Source organism: Acinonyx jubatus, chromosome C2 (assembly GCF_027475565.1).
Source record: "Acinonyx jubatus isolate Ajub_Pintada_27869175 chromosome C2, VMU_Ajub_asm_v1.0, whole genome shotgun sequence".
NCBI lineage: Eukaryota > Metazoa > Chordata > Mammalia > Carnivora > Felidae > Acinonyx > Acinonyx jubatus.
Genome location: NC_069384.1, coordinates 28,099,681 through 28,115,800, shown reverse-complemented (window position 1 = coordinate 28,115,800; position 16,120 = coordinate 28,099,681).

Genomic DNA, 16,120 nt, shown 5'->3' with positions numbered 1-16,120 from the left:
CAGGTGCCCCATGAGGGTGGGAACTTTTTATACTTTGTTTATTAATGTGTTTCATGCCTATGTTTGGGAAATTATTGGTACATCATAAATATTTGTTGAATGAATGAATGAATTTGAAATTCTAACTATTGATTAAATAAAATTTCCTGAAAAAAAAAACAAAAACAAAAAACTCCAGAGGTACATTGATGTCATTTGTTTTGTCGTTTAACAAGGTCAGGGTCGTGTCTCTGAGATTTCCTTGGTCTTTCCTTCACGGCTGCTTCATAGTTGCAATATGGCTGTTGCTATTCCAGGCTTCTTATCTGTGGTCCAGGCAGGAAGAATGAGAAAGCAAATTGAACAGTTCTTCCCAAGAGAACAAACACTTTCTTTCCCTTAATCTCTCCTGTAGTCTTCTACTAGCTTTAATCTCACTAGGTCACAGGCTGAAGCTCAGAGGTAGAGAAGTTGAGAAAAGGAAACAGGATTTCTATAATTGATTTAGACCAATCATGAATCTCTGGCTTTAGATAAGAACATAGCCAGAGGATCCATTAAGTTGTGCCTAAGGGGAAGGGATACTGGGGAGGTCACTAAGAGGTTGCCACATGAAATCTTTAATCTACTTGCTGAGTCTGAAGTTACAACAGAATAGCACTATATAAAAGAAGACACAAAGTGTTTATTTCATTGAAGTTCAGAGACATAAAACAATTTACATGAGTTGAAAATTAATAATGGTATCATAAGAGGGAGTTCTTGGGGTTTGTCCTTGGATTGGAGAAGCCACATCAGAAAGACATGAGGTTGACAGTGGGAATGGAGTTGGGACATAAAAGTCAGAACATCAACTCCATCATAAACAGTGACAATAAATATATAATTATATATATATATATATATATGTGTGTGTGTGTGTGTGTACATGTTAAATAAATAAAATGTAGTAAAACCTTGGATTGTGAGTAAACTGTTCTGCGAGTGTTTTGCGAGATAAGCAAACGTTTCTAATAAATTTTAACTTGATATACGAGTGATGTCTTGCAATACAAGTAGTATGTGACGCCAAATTGTCACATGATCACAACTGAGCCAAAGGTGGTTCTCTCTCTCTCTCTCTCTCTCTCTCGCTCTCTCGGGATTGTGGGTGATCATCTCCCATGCTCAGATGCTCCGCCTCAGGCTGCAGTGTTTGGCAGAAATCAGTGATTTTTTAGAACATTGCAAGGTGCCCATAACTGACACTTGTGTATTTTTTGTCACTTCCAAGCACCTATGGACAGTCCTTTGCTTTTCCCTCCAAGAGTAAGCTTAGGGATGCTTTGCTTCATTCTGGTCAGGCTGCCTGCAGATAGAGACCCTTTCCTCTGCTGCCTTCTTGCCACTTACATTAAATGTAGTATATGACAAGGGTTTCTCAATCCTGTATTATAGTCAATATCTGTGCAAGTGTATACAATGGCTCCCATGCAGAAAAAGATTCCATTGAGCCAGTAGATAGCAGTGGTTCTGTCAGTGATACTGAAAGTCATCATTCACAATAACCCTCCTCTCCCTGGTCTTCCTTACACCAGCCATCAAGGTTTTCAAAGGTAACTTCAGGTCAATTTGCTCATTTATATTTTGTATTTTCTTTCATTATTTTGTATCATTTTACAGTATTGCCATCATTTTTATATGAATATCTTTGGGTTGTGCAATCAATCATCTCAGATTCCATTCTTTCTTATGGGGAAATTCGCTTTGATATACAAGTGCTTTGGATGATAAGCATGTTTCCAGAATGAATTATACTCCCAAACCAAGGTTTTACTGTACGAGTATGAAATACTAAACTAATTAAAAATTTAAAAATCAATAAAAAGTAAATTAAATATTTAAAATAAACAATATAGATAACATATATATAAATAATATATAAAAATATAAATCTATAAACAAAAATATATAAATATTTATAAATAAATAGATAAAATTATGGCAAAGTTTTATGCCAGTTTTTATAGAAACATGCTGCAAAAAACAAAACAAAACAAAACAAAAAACACATCTCAGAGAAAACAAACCATATGGTACTCACTTAACATTGTCTGAAAGGCTTTGGGGCTTTTAGAAACATAGTTGAACACTGGTGATCTAACCCAGTGATTTTATTATAATCATGAAGGAACTGAGGCCCAGAGATGTTCATGGATTTTCTCTAAGGTCACATGGTAGCTTTCGTGGCCAAGACAGGACTGCAACAAGATCTTTCTATTACATCATTACATTTCCTGAATTTAATTTTAGCATGAATATCCTCCCTTGAAAAACATCACCAAATAGCCATTTGTTATCAACAAATAACAAGATCTTATTATTCTCATCCTGGTCTTACTGTGTCCAACTCTAGCTGAGTTGCTAGTAAATAACAAAAATTTGTGCAAGATTTGGAGAGGCCATTGTAAAGAGTGCTTAGATGTGTATCAACAAACTCAGGGGGAAAATTGGGTAAGAAAAGGTCAGTGTTTACACAACTGAGTATAGCTTTCACTGTTGACTGGACACGTGTTAAATCTAGAGGTTATATCCCAGAAAAATGTTCAATTATCAAAAGGGCATTCACTCACCAGCTACACGTTGTTAAGATTTTCTAATATTTAAAAGTCATAAAGGTTACCATACTTAAAAAGATATTATTGAATGTTACTGTTCCTTCACAGAAATTGATCCTTTTACTATTTATTCAACTATTCATTCAATTGAACTCACCGAGGAGAACGTACTGCAAATATTTAAATGGCTTTTGTGAGAGACAGAGTGTTTCAGCCCAAATAGGCTGGCGAGCCCCATGGGAACACTCTGAAAACAAATATTCAGAATAAAGAGCCCAATTTTACATCCAGGACACCAGCCTCAAGCAGTTCCCTGATCAAGTCTCTCTCAGTTCACATTGTGAACTCAAGACGTCGAAAAGCCCCATTTTAAGCTTAACAACAATGAGAAAAAGCACTAAGAAAGGGGTAAGAGGAAGGCAGGGGGAAACCCTAAGTCTGAAGCAGTAGGAAATGAAGTCACAACCCAGTTTTCCTTCCTGACATCAGGCAAACACGGTTGACTTTGGAGCCAACAATGGCCCGCTTATAGTTATTTCGAGTGTCAAGTGCCACCTGGTTTCATGTCACTGAACACTTAACAAAGCACAGGAAAAGAGAGGCTAACGCATTGGGGGAAAGGTACATATCAGATTACTTTCTGAAATCTCAATCTTTCCCAAACAAATGTAAATACTTAGATACACCTGAATCATTCATTTTGAAAACCCGGCAGAGGCTTTCCTGCGCAAGTCAGACACATTAAGGCAACAATGACTCCTGCTTTGCTCAACTGATCTTTAAGATTGAGCTGACAAAACTGCTCTTGCAGAAGTCCCGCTTACTTCCTTTCCCCTGGAGAATTAAAAAGTTTCTCTGGGTTACGGTGCCAGAGAATCACAGCAGTAAAAGGGCCAGAGAAATGCCAGTAGAGGGAAGGGCTGCAGGGTCTGAGCGAGGACCACATGTTGACTAAGTATGTGTATGTACGTACGTAAGTATGACTAACTATGACGACAATTGTCAGACTGAGCTAATCATCTGCCAATGACCAACTTCACCTGTAATGGTGGCTCATCATCACCTTGCCCCCTGCCCATTTAGCCTGCACATGGTCTACACGCGTGCAGCTAAAGGGTTCGGGTCTTCTTCAATTGTATTTCCACATTCACTTGTTCACTCATTTAATTTCTTACTTACTCTTCCTTTCCTCACTTATCCACCCAACAAACCTTATGGGTGAAACAGGCAGGCATGATGTTAACTGTTAGAGATGTGAAAGACAAAACATTTTACACACTAGGTAGTGCGTACATGGGAACAGAGATGGTGGTGCAGACTGAAATTTTGCCTAGGGGACTTGAGAAGGCTCCACTGGATCACTGACGTTGAGAAAGGAAGGAATTCACCAGGAGGAAAAGGCATTCCAAGCAGGAGGAATGGTAAATGTAAGGGCAAGTTAGCACAGGTCTTGCTATGCTCAGGGAAGGCTGGTAAATTTCTATCTGCCAGGTTAGTAGGACACACAGGCAGGGATGAAAGGGAAAAGATAAAAAGTGACCAGGAAGCTGAAGGAAATAGACCAGTAAGGTAAATCACTGTCCAAACTGCTTCTCCACCTAGTGTTTTCTCAGCCCAGTGTAAAATGGCTTCCCTCCCACTGCTCCTCTGACACTGTTTGCCAAGGTCACTGATGACCTTCTTACGACTGAATACATGTGTAATTTTCTGGTCTCATTTTTCTTATCATCTAGGCCAGTGATGTACCAAAGGCTGGGCAGTGAGAATAGAGACCATCTTGGGTATAGGCAATAAAGGGGTACATTTTCTATAAGGAATTTAGAAAGAGTAAAAACTTAAAAGTTTGTCATTTTTTATTATCACAATGCACGAGCAATTCAAACAACGTAAGTATAAAATACTCTTTCCCAAAATTCTTTTGTTGATCCAAGATCTATGTAATTGCTATGGTTGCTACTTTATTTTAATAACATATACGTTATTACTATACATACATATTATATTTTTAAAATTTGTTTTTTATTTTGAGAGAGAGTGCTCAACACATGTGAGAAGGGCAGGGGCAGAAGAGTGGGAGAGCATGAATCCCAAGCAGGTTCTGCGTTGTCAGCATGGAGCCCAGTGTAGGGCTCCATTCCACAAACTGTGAAATCAAGACCTGAACAGAAATCAAGAGTCAGAAGCTTAACCTACTGAGCCACTATACATGTATATTATGATGGGCATATTGTCTGTACAAATGCATATTATGCAAAATTAAAATAAGCACCCTTTTATTAATTATCTTTTAACAAATATCATATTCTACATGAAAGTTAATTTCACGAGTCTGCAGTTATCCAGTTCAGCTCAGACACATAGGGACTCAGCTACATATATTTATTTCAAGAGTAAATCCATAATGATTCCAAACCATTCAGGCTTGCTTTGGGCATGGTTTGTGTCTCCAACCATACGGTATACATATTCCCATGTTTAATCAGTAGCTTCAAAATAAGCCGTCACAACACAGAGATTGTAAAAACAAAGACACAGAAATTGAGTTATTTTAATTCTGGCATTTAATGTCAACACATCTTAGGAGTTTTTATTTGTATTTAAAATAGGGGTGTACCTGGCTGGCTAAGTCGGTAGAACATGCACTCTGGATCTTGGTATTGTGAATTCAAGCCCCACGTTGGGGGTAGGGGGGTGTAGTAGGGGTGTAGAGGTAACTAAAAAAAAAGGAAATCTTTAAAATAAAATAAAATTGAAAACAGCAGCACAGAGTGTGAACTTTGAGGTGCTATTTGCTTGGTACGTACAAATTTTATGAACTAGTTTACTGAGTTTGAATAGTACCTATAAATTACAATTTATTCTTTTAAAACTGTGCTCATTTTAAACTTAAAGAGCAAATCAATAAAATACAGATGATTATGATCTTACACGATGATGACTAAAACTTATTTCACCATATGAAACAGGGACTCTGCCCCGGTATTAAATACACTGGGTACCGATCAAGGCGACGTTCAGCATTTGTGACCGTGACAGCTTTCTTCAAATGCTCTTCTCTTTCAGCCTCTCCCAGTTTTTCTCCTACCTAGTAGTTTCTTTTGCAGGATTCTCTTCTTCTCGTTGGTGAAAACATCATATTTCTCAGGTTCTGTCCCAGGTGTTCGTCTTGTCTTAATGTACAAGTTTCCCTGAGCACCCTCTTCGGCTCTAGTAGCTTCAGTTATCAACTGCACGCTGACTACTCTGAAATCTATACCTACAGCCTGAATCTCGCTCCTGAAGTAATTCGTTTGTCTGACTCTCCGCTGAACATCTTTCCTCAAACATAGCTTAGATATCTGATGCATTTGTCCAAAACTGAGCCCATGAACTTCACCTGCTGCTTGGTGAAGTCTGGAAATCTAGGAGTCGTCCTTGGTTTAGCCTTCTCCCCTCTCACACCACGCCTACTCAATCACCAAGGCTGACAAATACCTCTCCTAAGAATCTGTTGGAGCAGCCACTTACCTGCTTCCTCACTATCCCCGCCATTACCTAGGTCTCTATCACCTCTCCCTGAAATAGCTCTGACAGCCATCTTGTACCTTGTAGACACAGAGCTCTTAAGGGTAAATTGGATCACGTCATTAACCTGCTTAAGATCATTTAATAACCTCCAGTGTCTTTATTTACAAGATCCATATGAAGGGGTCCCATTGTCCCTTTAGAGTTTCATCTCTCAGCTACTGCGATCCTATTTTAGTATTTTAATATATTTCAAGTTATCTCCTACCTCCAAGCCACTGCTCGTGATGTTTCCATCGTCTAAGCTCCAAGGGAAATGTTATTTCCTCTGCAAATCCTGATGACCAGTCAAGTTTGAGTTAGATGTTTTTCTATCCAAGTGGTAACTGCAGTGTCTCTCTCCTGTTAGTGTTTAAAATAATTAGACTTTAAATTCCTTGAGAGCAGACACAAGATCTCTCATTCCTCATTGCTTTTCTAGCAGCTTACACAGTGATGTTAGAGAGTGGGCACTAATAAATGTTTTGTTAAGTGAATTAATATACGTATGAACCATTTTTCCCCTAATAAGAATTTCTCTACGCGTGGATCATGGCTGCGTTGTCTATGGCTTACAGCATCAAATGTTCCATTTTGACTTATTTCATTCCTAGAAAACTTTTATTATTCATAATCACATTAATGATTTATTTCAGAATATATTGTAGTATAAAAAATGATACACGCTGAATGAAATCTGGCAGGTTTTTTCCCACCCTCAGGAAGGAAATGTGGATGGTAAATACATTTAAAATCCACCACGTGGGGATGGCCTACGAGGCTTCTGGCCAATTTTAGAATTGTCCTTTCAGTTTCAAATCCACATACCAACAGAGATGATCATTTTAAGTCTCTCTTGGTTCTGAGCTGTCAGGGAGAATGTGTAGAAAGAATCTTTTCTGATTTCAAATGAAGAGATACACAAAAACTACTGAAGTCAAGGCCCTTCGTAAGGAAAAAGATGATGTTTTCATCACTGGAGAGACCCAACTGAAGTCTAATGCCAAGGAAGAGGAAGAGAGGGGCTTCATCGATTCCCTAGCTAGCACAACCTTCCCTTCATGTTTATATCAAAAGCAGTGGCTGCCTCCTGGTCTGGTGTTTACATAAAGATGAGAGGCAACTGGATACTCTGGCTCCATGATGGCTCAAGGCAGGGTGGACAGCAGCAGGTAGCAGGCACCTGGATGGGGCTCCCCACAGGCCATCAGGGGTTCTAATCAGCTTCTCTTAGCCGGCAGATTTTGAGCAGTGGGTATGTTCCAAATGTGTCAGGGCATATTTTTCAAACATCACTGCGGATTCATTTGTTATGTCTTGCCTTTTTTCAGACCTTGACAATAAAGGGACATTTTTAACCAAGGAAGGGAAAGAGAAGCTAGTGCACACTGATGTTTTATGACATGTTAGGATCCACAGTGAGATTAACCTATTTCTTTGAGATCTTTGGGGCCCTATTATCTGTGACTCCTTGTTGTTTTCCTTTCCACGACTGCAATTATATCTCCAAAGGGGGAGGATTCAAACTACACTTTCATGTTTATGTGCTCTGAATTCTGATATATTTCAAAGTGTGTCCCTCAAGGTGGACTTTGAGAAAACACAGGGCTCTGTACTCTGCTCCAGGTGAGTGTGTGTGTGTGTGTGTGTGTGTGTGTGTGTGTCCAACTTAGAATATATATACCTCAAACATGAGAATCTTATCTTTGCTTTATTACCCTCCACAGGACAATAAATACTTGATACTTAACACATAAAAAAAGACAAAGATCTCTAATGTATTTTGTGCATGTTTACTGGAGCCTGCACCTACCCTGGGAAGATATTTGGGGAACATTAAAATGGATTTCTTTGTAATGTCATTTATTTCCTCTGCAGCAGCAGGCGATATATAAATCTTCTAGGGCTGTTGTTACCAATCACCACAAACTTGGTGACTTCAAACAACAGTAACTTATTCTCGTACTGTTCTGCAGATCAGAAGTTCAAAATCAGTTTTCCTGGGCCAAAATTAAGGTGTTAGCAGGGCCACCATCCCTTCAGAGGTTCTAGGGAAGAATCTATTCCTTGTTTCTTCCAGCTCCTGGTAGCTGCTGGCAGATGTTGGTCTGTGGCTGCAACATGCCGGTCTCTGCCTCCACAGTCACATTGCCTTCTCTTCTTCTGACTGTGTCAAATGTCCCTCTGCTTCTCACCTATAAGAACTCTTGGGTGGCTCAGTTGGTTAAGCGTCCACTTCAGCTCAGGTCACGAACTCACGGTTTGTGGTTTTGAGCCCCACATCGGGCTCTGTGCTTCCAACTTGGAGCCTGCTTGGGATTCTTTCTCTCCCCTCTCTTTCCCCCCTCCTCCATTCAAGTTTGCTCTAAATAAATAAATAAATACTTTTTAAAAAAAGGAACTCTTGTGATTATATTTAATATGCATCTGGATAATTTGTGATAATCTTTTCATCTCCAAATCCTAAATTTAATCACAAGGAGCTTCTGTAAGGAAGAGAAGTTTCTGGGGATGGACTGGTAAAGGAGTATCCAGTTCTAGGAGCTTTTCATAAATAAAGGATTTCCATGAGATGGGTGCTGGTAAGTAAGAAATTGTCGGCAAATCTTGTAAACAAACAAACAAACAAACAAGTCACGTATTTAACTTAAGGATTCAAGAACAATTAAAGGTATTTGTGATGGCCTAAACCCAAACTGTCTTTTGAATTAATATTTGCTTCAAGATGTTAGAGTCAAATGGAATATCCCATTTTGGAAAGAGAAGAAAAGCTTTAATCATATAAACAAACTGAAATAGTAATATCAATAAGTGTGTATGAATATACAGTTATGTGACACCACACGCGATCATTTCTCTGTTGTTACGCTGAGCCCTGGTGAAAAGAACTCATCCTCAATCATTTTGAGTCTTATGATGTTAGTAGTTCCAACTCTATCAATCACGTTCAGGCTCTTGTTGACTTCCTTACAGTCAGCCTATAGAAGCTTCAGATACCACCTGAACCCTTTTTTTTGGGTTAGTAAATATTGTGTGATCCCTTAAGTCTAGTTAGTGGTAGCTTCTTGTCTATTGTCTATAGTCTGGAGAGGGAAGGTAAACATTAAAATATAGTGACCTTAAGTTTAGTGATCAAAAGATAATTGTTCTATGCTCACAGAAATTGAAAAATAAAAGTTGGTATTGCTGAATGCTCATCAATATTTCAGATTCATTTTCTTCTAGGCACATGATGTAATGCATTTCCTACATCCATGAAGTTAAACTGACCAAACTTCTGTTTCATGTAATGGGAGGTGTTAGATCTTTTAGAAGTCGGTACTCAGTTCACCTTGTTCTTTAGCATGGCAACTAGTGACCTTTTCAGATAGTGAAGGCTCCGCCAGCGTGGGTCCCACAGAAAGAGGCTTGTGCCAACTCAAGTCAGACATATAGCAAGCATATGAAATAAACCTTTGTGTTTTTCAGTCACTCAGAGTTTAGGTTGTGTGATACTGCAACATAACTCAGCCTACCCAACCGATGCATCCAATGAAATTGGTGGACTTGGAGCTGATGGTTAAGCACTTTGGCAGCATAAGAATGGTAGGAAATTTGAATTACCAGATGGTAAGCTCTACCTCTGAAAGCACATACTAAAAACAAAAGAAAGAAAACTTACGTGCACACAAAAACCTGCGCATTGGTGTTTATAGCAGCTTTATTCATAATTGTTAAAACTTTGGAAGCAACCAAGATGCCCTTCAATAAGTGAATGGATAAACAAATGGAGATACATACATACAATGCAATATTATTCAGCAGTAAAAAGAAATGAGCTATGAAGCTGCAAAAAGACACAAAGGAAACTTAAATGCATATTGCTAAGTGAGAGAAGCCAATCCAAGAAGGCTATATACTATATGATTCCAATTTTATGACATTCTGGAGAAGACAAAATTATGGAGATGATAAAGTGATCATTGGTTGTCAGGGGCTGGGGAGAAGTCAGGATGGAAGCAAAGGTGGATGAGAGGGGTGAACAGTATAGGGAAATTTTAAGGCAGTGAAACTATTCTGTATGATATTACAGTGGCTACATGTCATGATACATTTGTTAAACACACAGAAGGTATAATACAAAGAGTGAACCCCAATGCAAACTATGAACTTTGGTTAATAATGTATCAATATTATCTCATCAGTTGTAAAAATGTGCCACACTAACTAATGCAAGGTGTTAATAATAAGGGAAACTGAGTGAGGGAGTGGCGGTATGGTGGTATGGGGAAATGTCTGTACTTTCTGCTCAATTCTGTAAACCTGAAACTGCTCAAAAAAACTAAGTAAAAAAAGAAAAAAAAAGAAAAGTTAAGAATAATTTTATTGATTTAGATTCCAAAGAGCTATTTGAACTATTACAAATTGAATATGTAAGTGATAGCAGGTTGTTGTCGCATTGAGGTTGGTCTGGTGGGTTCAACTGTGGAACATTTGATGGGCAAGAAGTGATGAAACTAAAAGTTATCCTGGTGGGATATGAAAAAAAAAGTGATTCTTAATGAAATATGAATAGATGTAGGCAAACTATGGTTAATGAGAGTGAGGAAAAAAGAGTCTTTCAAAACAGTATGTGCCAGAAATGTGCCATCTTATGGATAGAAATAATGCTGCAGCACAATGTTGCTCGAGCAGGTGACCATGGCTTTGAATGCATTTATTTAGTCATTAGAATTTAGTCATTAGATGTAAGGTACGTAGGAAGGATCCACTTTGAAAATGGAAGCATAAGGAGCTCTACAAACCCACTCCCCAGCAAAACATCACCAAAGACATTTTTTTTAATTACTCTGAAAATTTTCCTAAGGGCATAGAGCAAATGAGGAAGACATTTATGCAGGAAAATCTCTGTTAAATCTTGGTAAGAACAGTGAGAGTCTATGACATTTGAGCTATGGCCTGCTCCTTTTCCTCTGCCACAGTTTAATGGAAACTCCACTCAAGGTGGGTGTGGCTGAGAAGATGAGGATCCCTCTCCCCAGCTCCTAGTTAAAGGTTTACTTCCTTGGAAGGGCCAGGCCACCAGCATTTCTCGTCTTCTGCAAAGCTCTGTGTTTCAACAGCTAAATTTCAGGTGAATACCAAAAGTCAAGGGCTGTCTTCCTCTACCCAGATTCCACTTTAAGGGCAGACAGTCTGCCCTCAGTGTGGCAGGCCAGGAATGGTTGGCTTTGGTTGCCCCAATTCTGGCTTGATCATAGGGTTAGAGGTTTCTCACCAGAAATGGCGAACTGAGAAGACTAGAAGCTATCATCTCCACCCAGCACCCTGCTTATAAATCTGGAGTGTTAACTGAGAGAAGCAAGCCACTACCTCTGCTCTAGCAATGGAACAATGGCTCAGAAATTTTGCCTAGGGGAGGAGGCAAGCCATAAGGACAGAGAGTTCTGAAAGTCTCCATTTAGAATAGAGTTGAGGAAGTTCAAGCCTAATGTGCTCTTGAAAATAATGAGGATTTTGGTGGTAAGCAATTGATGGGTGGCTAGTAGCTCCATGAGAACAGGAAGCTAAACCATAGGCCAGCTATTTACCAGAGAGAATCAGGGAAAGAGACTGTAGAAGAGCCCTCCTGGGAACAGAACAAATCTCAAAGACTGGCCTCAAAAACTACTCTTGCAAAAGGACCCAAATTTAATTAGATCAGACAATGGAGCTATTTATGCCTCAGGGCATTGTCAAAAACAATAGAGCAAGGATCAGGCAATTAGTGGAGCCTAACAGCTGGGTGTGACACCAAAAGAAATAGACAGTTTAACAGATCAGGGAAAAAGACAGTCAAAGAGAGAGCCTGCTACAGCCATCATCCTAGGGTGCCTGTGTTGAAAGAAATTAAAGCCGAGCAATATATGAAAACATTCCATGTTCATGGATTGGATGGATTGATCTTGTTAAAATAACAATACTCCCAAAACTGATCTATACATTCAGTACAATCCCCATCAAAATCCCACCAGTCATTTTTGCAGAAATTGATAGTCTTATTGTAAAATTTGAATGTATAAATTTACGAAACCAACTATAGCCAAAACAATCTTGAAAAAAGAAGAACAAATTTGGAGAACTCACACTTTCTGGTTTCAAAAATGACTACAAAGCTACAGTAATCAAGATGGTGCGGTACTGGCATAGAATAATCATATAAATCAACGGAATAGAATTGAGAGTCCAGAAATCAACCCACACGTTTACAGTCAATAAACTTTATACTGTCCGAGTGCATGTGTGGCAATATCGAAACCAAATTTTTGTTAGTTTTGCGTTTTCTTTCTGAAGAGTGACTAAAACAACAAAGAGCATAGCACGGTTATTCATAACAGCTAAAAATGAAAATAACTCAAATATCCATTAACTGGTAAGTTGCTAAGTAAAGTGTGGCATGCATACCATGGGAAATTATTCAGCAATAAAAAAATATCTAAGTGCTGATACATGCTACAACATGGATAAACCTTGGAAATACTAAGCTAAGTGAAAGAAGCCATTCACGAAAGATCATATATGATTCCATTTATATGAAATGTCCAGACTATATGAATCTACAGAGTCAGAAACTAGATTAGTGGTTATCAAAGAATATAGGAAAAAGCGCAATTTCTTTTGGGAGTGAGGAAAATGTTCCTAGAGATTATAGTGACTCTATGAATATACTAAAAATCATTGAATTATATACTTTATATGGGGGGAATTATATCTCCATAAATCTATTATATTTTAAACAGAGGGCGACGAGAGAGAGATTGAGAAAGCAATCTGATACATAGGACGCTCTGGCCTGTAATCCTGCTTGAGTGAGTTTGCTTGGTGATGATCAGAAGCAGCTTCTAAGTACCTTAGGATCCCACTCACCTACTGGCATCAAGGTCATCATTATTTTAGAAAGTTGCACTTTGACTATTCCAAGACCCTTGGCTTCTCAGAACCTTCCTCAGACTACTATCATTTACAACTTGGAGCAAAAGAGAGTCCTGGACTATAACTTTAGTGTGCTCACTTCATCTTTAATACTAGTTTGCTTTTCCTTAAGGCCATTTGGACATGTAACAAAGCACGATTTCAACTAAGACCTTATTTCTTCTCTTGGGGCCGGGGACAGGAAGTGTCGTTTTTCTGAATAAAATGCGATAATTAAAAATTAAAATGTTTATTACATTAATTTTACGTAAGACAGTAAGGAAATTACATCTTTCTGCCCAATTCCACACATATGAAATGAGCTTCTGCTTTTACATCAATTTAACACATCTTTACTCAGCACCTAATTACTGAATGTTTTACTTTTCTAATAACTCTTAGAACCTGGCCATTTGGTCTTATAGCTAAATGCCATCAAAGCCCTCTGATGAATGAATATTCATTCTAGTGCACTAGTTCGTATGTGGCACTGGTTTTTTTGCATTTCTACACCACACGGACCCAGATTTCCTTTAGAATCTAAAATAGCTTAATGTTAATTCCAGCTCCTACCCTGGTTGAAGGTCTTATCGTCAAGGAGTTACTTGTGCCACAGTTATCAAGACAGCATGTTCTGCCTGAGTTTGGTTTTGGATAGTTCAGACAAAGGTAGCCCTCTGGAACATAAACATGTTCATGATTCTCAGGAGAGGCCATGAATTCTTGCCCAAGGCCTATTTCAGCACCATGGTGTTTGAAGAGTTGATAGTTTCTTTGCTAAAAGGCAAGACTTCTAAGATGCTCACGGCTATTTGTAGGAAAATATGGTACAACAGGTAATTAGACTTTTACTGGCAAAACCCCCAAAGTTTCCATTGTCCTTTCAAGGACCAGCTCCCCTTATCAGGAATTTCATAGCAGAACAAATTTCTGTAGATTAGAGAAGAGAGAAGGGAGGATGCCTGGGTTGGACCACAGAGATCACTAGCTCTAGGGCTAGAGGAGGCTGGCCAGTTCTTCAGGGAAATGGACGTGTTCCTACCACATAAATGACTTTGTTCATGTCCCAGACCAGTGAGGGGAGGAAGCCTTTTGTTTTTTGTGTGTGAAGAGATCACCTTCTGTTCATTTTCCGACTGGGCAGAATTTATTGAGTAACTGCCATCTATTAGGATTTGGACTTGCCACTGAATGTAAAATTTAGAAGACACACTTCTTGACTTTAGAAGGAATACAAGGTAAGTGGTTAACTACTCTAATGAGTGCAATAAAAGAGGTCTACACAAAGCATTATGGGATTATGGAGGGCTGAACACTCTGCCCTAAAGGAATCACAGAAGAAGAGCTTCCTTCAGCAGGTAATTATTTATTATGTTTTAAAGACAAATATAAGTTTACAGGGCTGGGATTGGGAACGAGAGGGAAAGGAAGGAAGTATTTTAGGCAGACAATGTTCTATGATTGAAGGCATTGATGCCAAGAAGGCGGATGTGCTCAGGAAATAGTGAATTATTCTTAGGAAGGTATGGACATTGGAATGTTTGGTGATGGTGGGCAGGAAGGTGTTAGGTGGTAGGACAATGAGCTAAAAGTGTGAAAATGCAGGCAGAGCCAGAAGTCAGAGAGCACACTACTAGATGCAGCAAGGCTAGCTGGCACATCCAATGGGGTGCAAACAGTCTTACAAGGATTTGCAGCTTGCTTATGAAAAGATGAGCTATAATGGCTGCCACAGGCAACCCGTTCAGTCGCAGGAGAAAGGGGTGGTTTTCTAATTATAAGAAAGTCATCTTACTATTTTATCTTTATATTACCATTTCATATTAATTAGCTAAGGGAAAATTCAATCTCATACGGTGGACTGGCACTTCGGCTCTCCTTTGTGGTCCTGTTGGTGGTTTTCAAAACTATAGGCTATGACATCCACACGTGTTAGGCCACTTCCTTTCCAGAAGTGATTCCACAGGTGAATGCTCTATCAGCAAAAATGAGTAAAACACAGTCCACATGAATTTTTCTCAAAGTTTAGAGCACCTACCAATGAAGCTTGGTAAAAGCAAAGATTGGAGGACAGAATTTGTCTAAGTATTTGTGTCAACAAAATGCTATAAAAAGACTGCTTGGAATGGCTCAAAAATCCTCTTCCTCTGACTGACTGCAGAAGTACACTATTTTAAAATTCGGGTTTTTTATATTTCCTGTTAGCTACTCAAAGACGACATCTTATGTGCAGCAGCATTTCCCCAGGGCTGACATTTATAAGATTTGAATTTTATTTCCAATTATTCCGCTACAACTCAAAAGAGTACATTAATTCTGGTTTTTCAAAACTTACCCATAACATGGCGTCTTTAAAATGTTGTAAATAGTCCTGGACCATTTAGAGAAATGTAGAAAGAAGATAATGCTAAATAATACCAATAGATTCCTCCACCAACCCTACAAGGTGCCGGTGTCAGATACTCCTCTAAGTTTCATGGAATAAACAAAAAGTGACATGCTTAATAATATTTAAAACCCATTTTTAATAACCAAATAGGTCACAGCTTAGTGATACCAGTAGTAGAAAAAACTTTGATTATTAAAGACTCTCCACATTTAAATCACTGACACTATCTTGTAGTCAAGACCTAACTGGTTCTCTTCTTAAAAATCCCTTGGGGTGCCTGGCTGGCTCAGTCAGAAGAATATGCAACTCTTGATCTCGGGGTCATGGGTTCAAGCCTCACATTGGGCTTAGAGACTACGTAAATAAATAAATAGGTAAACTTAAAAAAAATCCCTTACTAGGCAATTACTCTGTGCACCTGTTATGTATTTTCACAATATAAATCAATAGATCAAACAAAAAAACATGGTTGCACATCTCTGACTCTAAAGATGGTGTCTGCATGTTATAGCAAAGTGTTAACTTTTTCAGTATTTTAATAATGTAGAAGAGTTGAATGTATTTCTGCTACTCGGTTATGTTTTAGACAAGGTTTATAAACCTGTTAGGAGAGAACCTGCAAAATTTTCACTATTGTAATAGACTTATTTTAGTGACAGAAAATATAAACTTATTTCGGGAA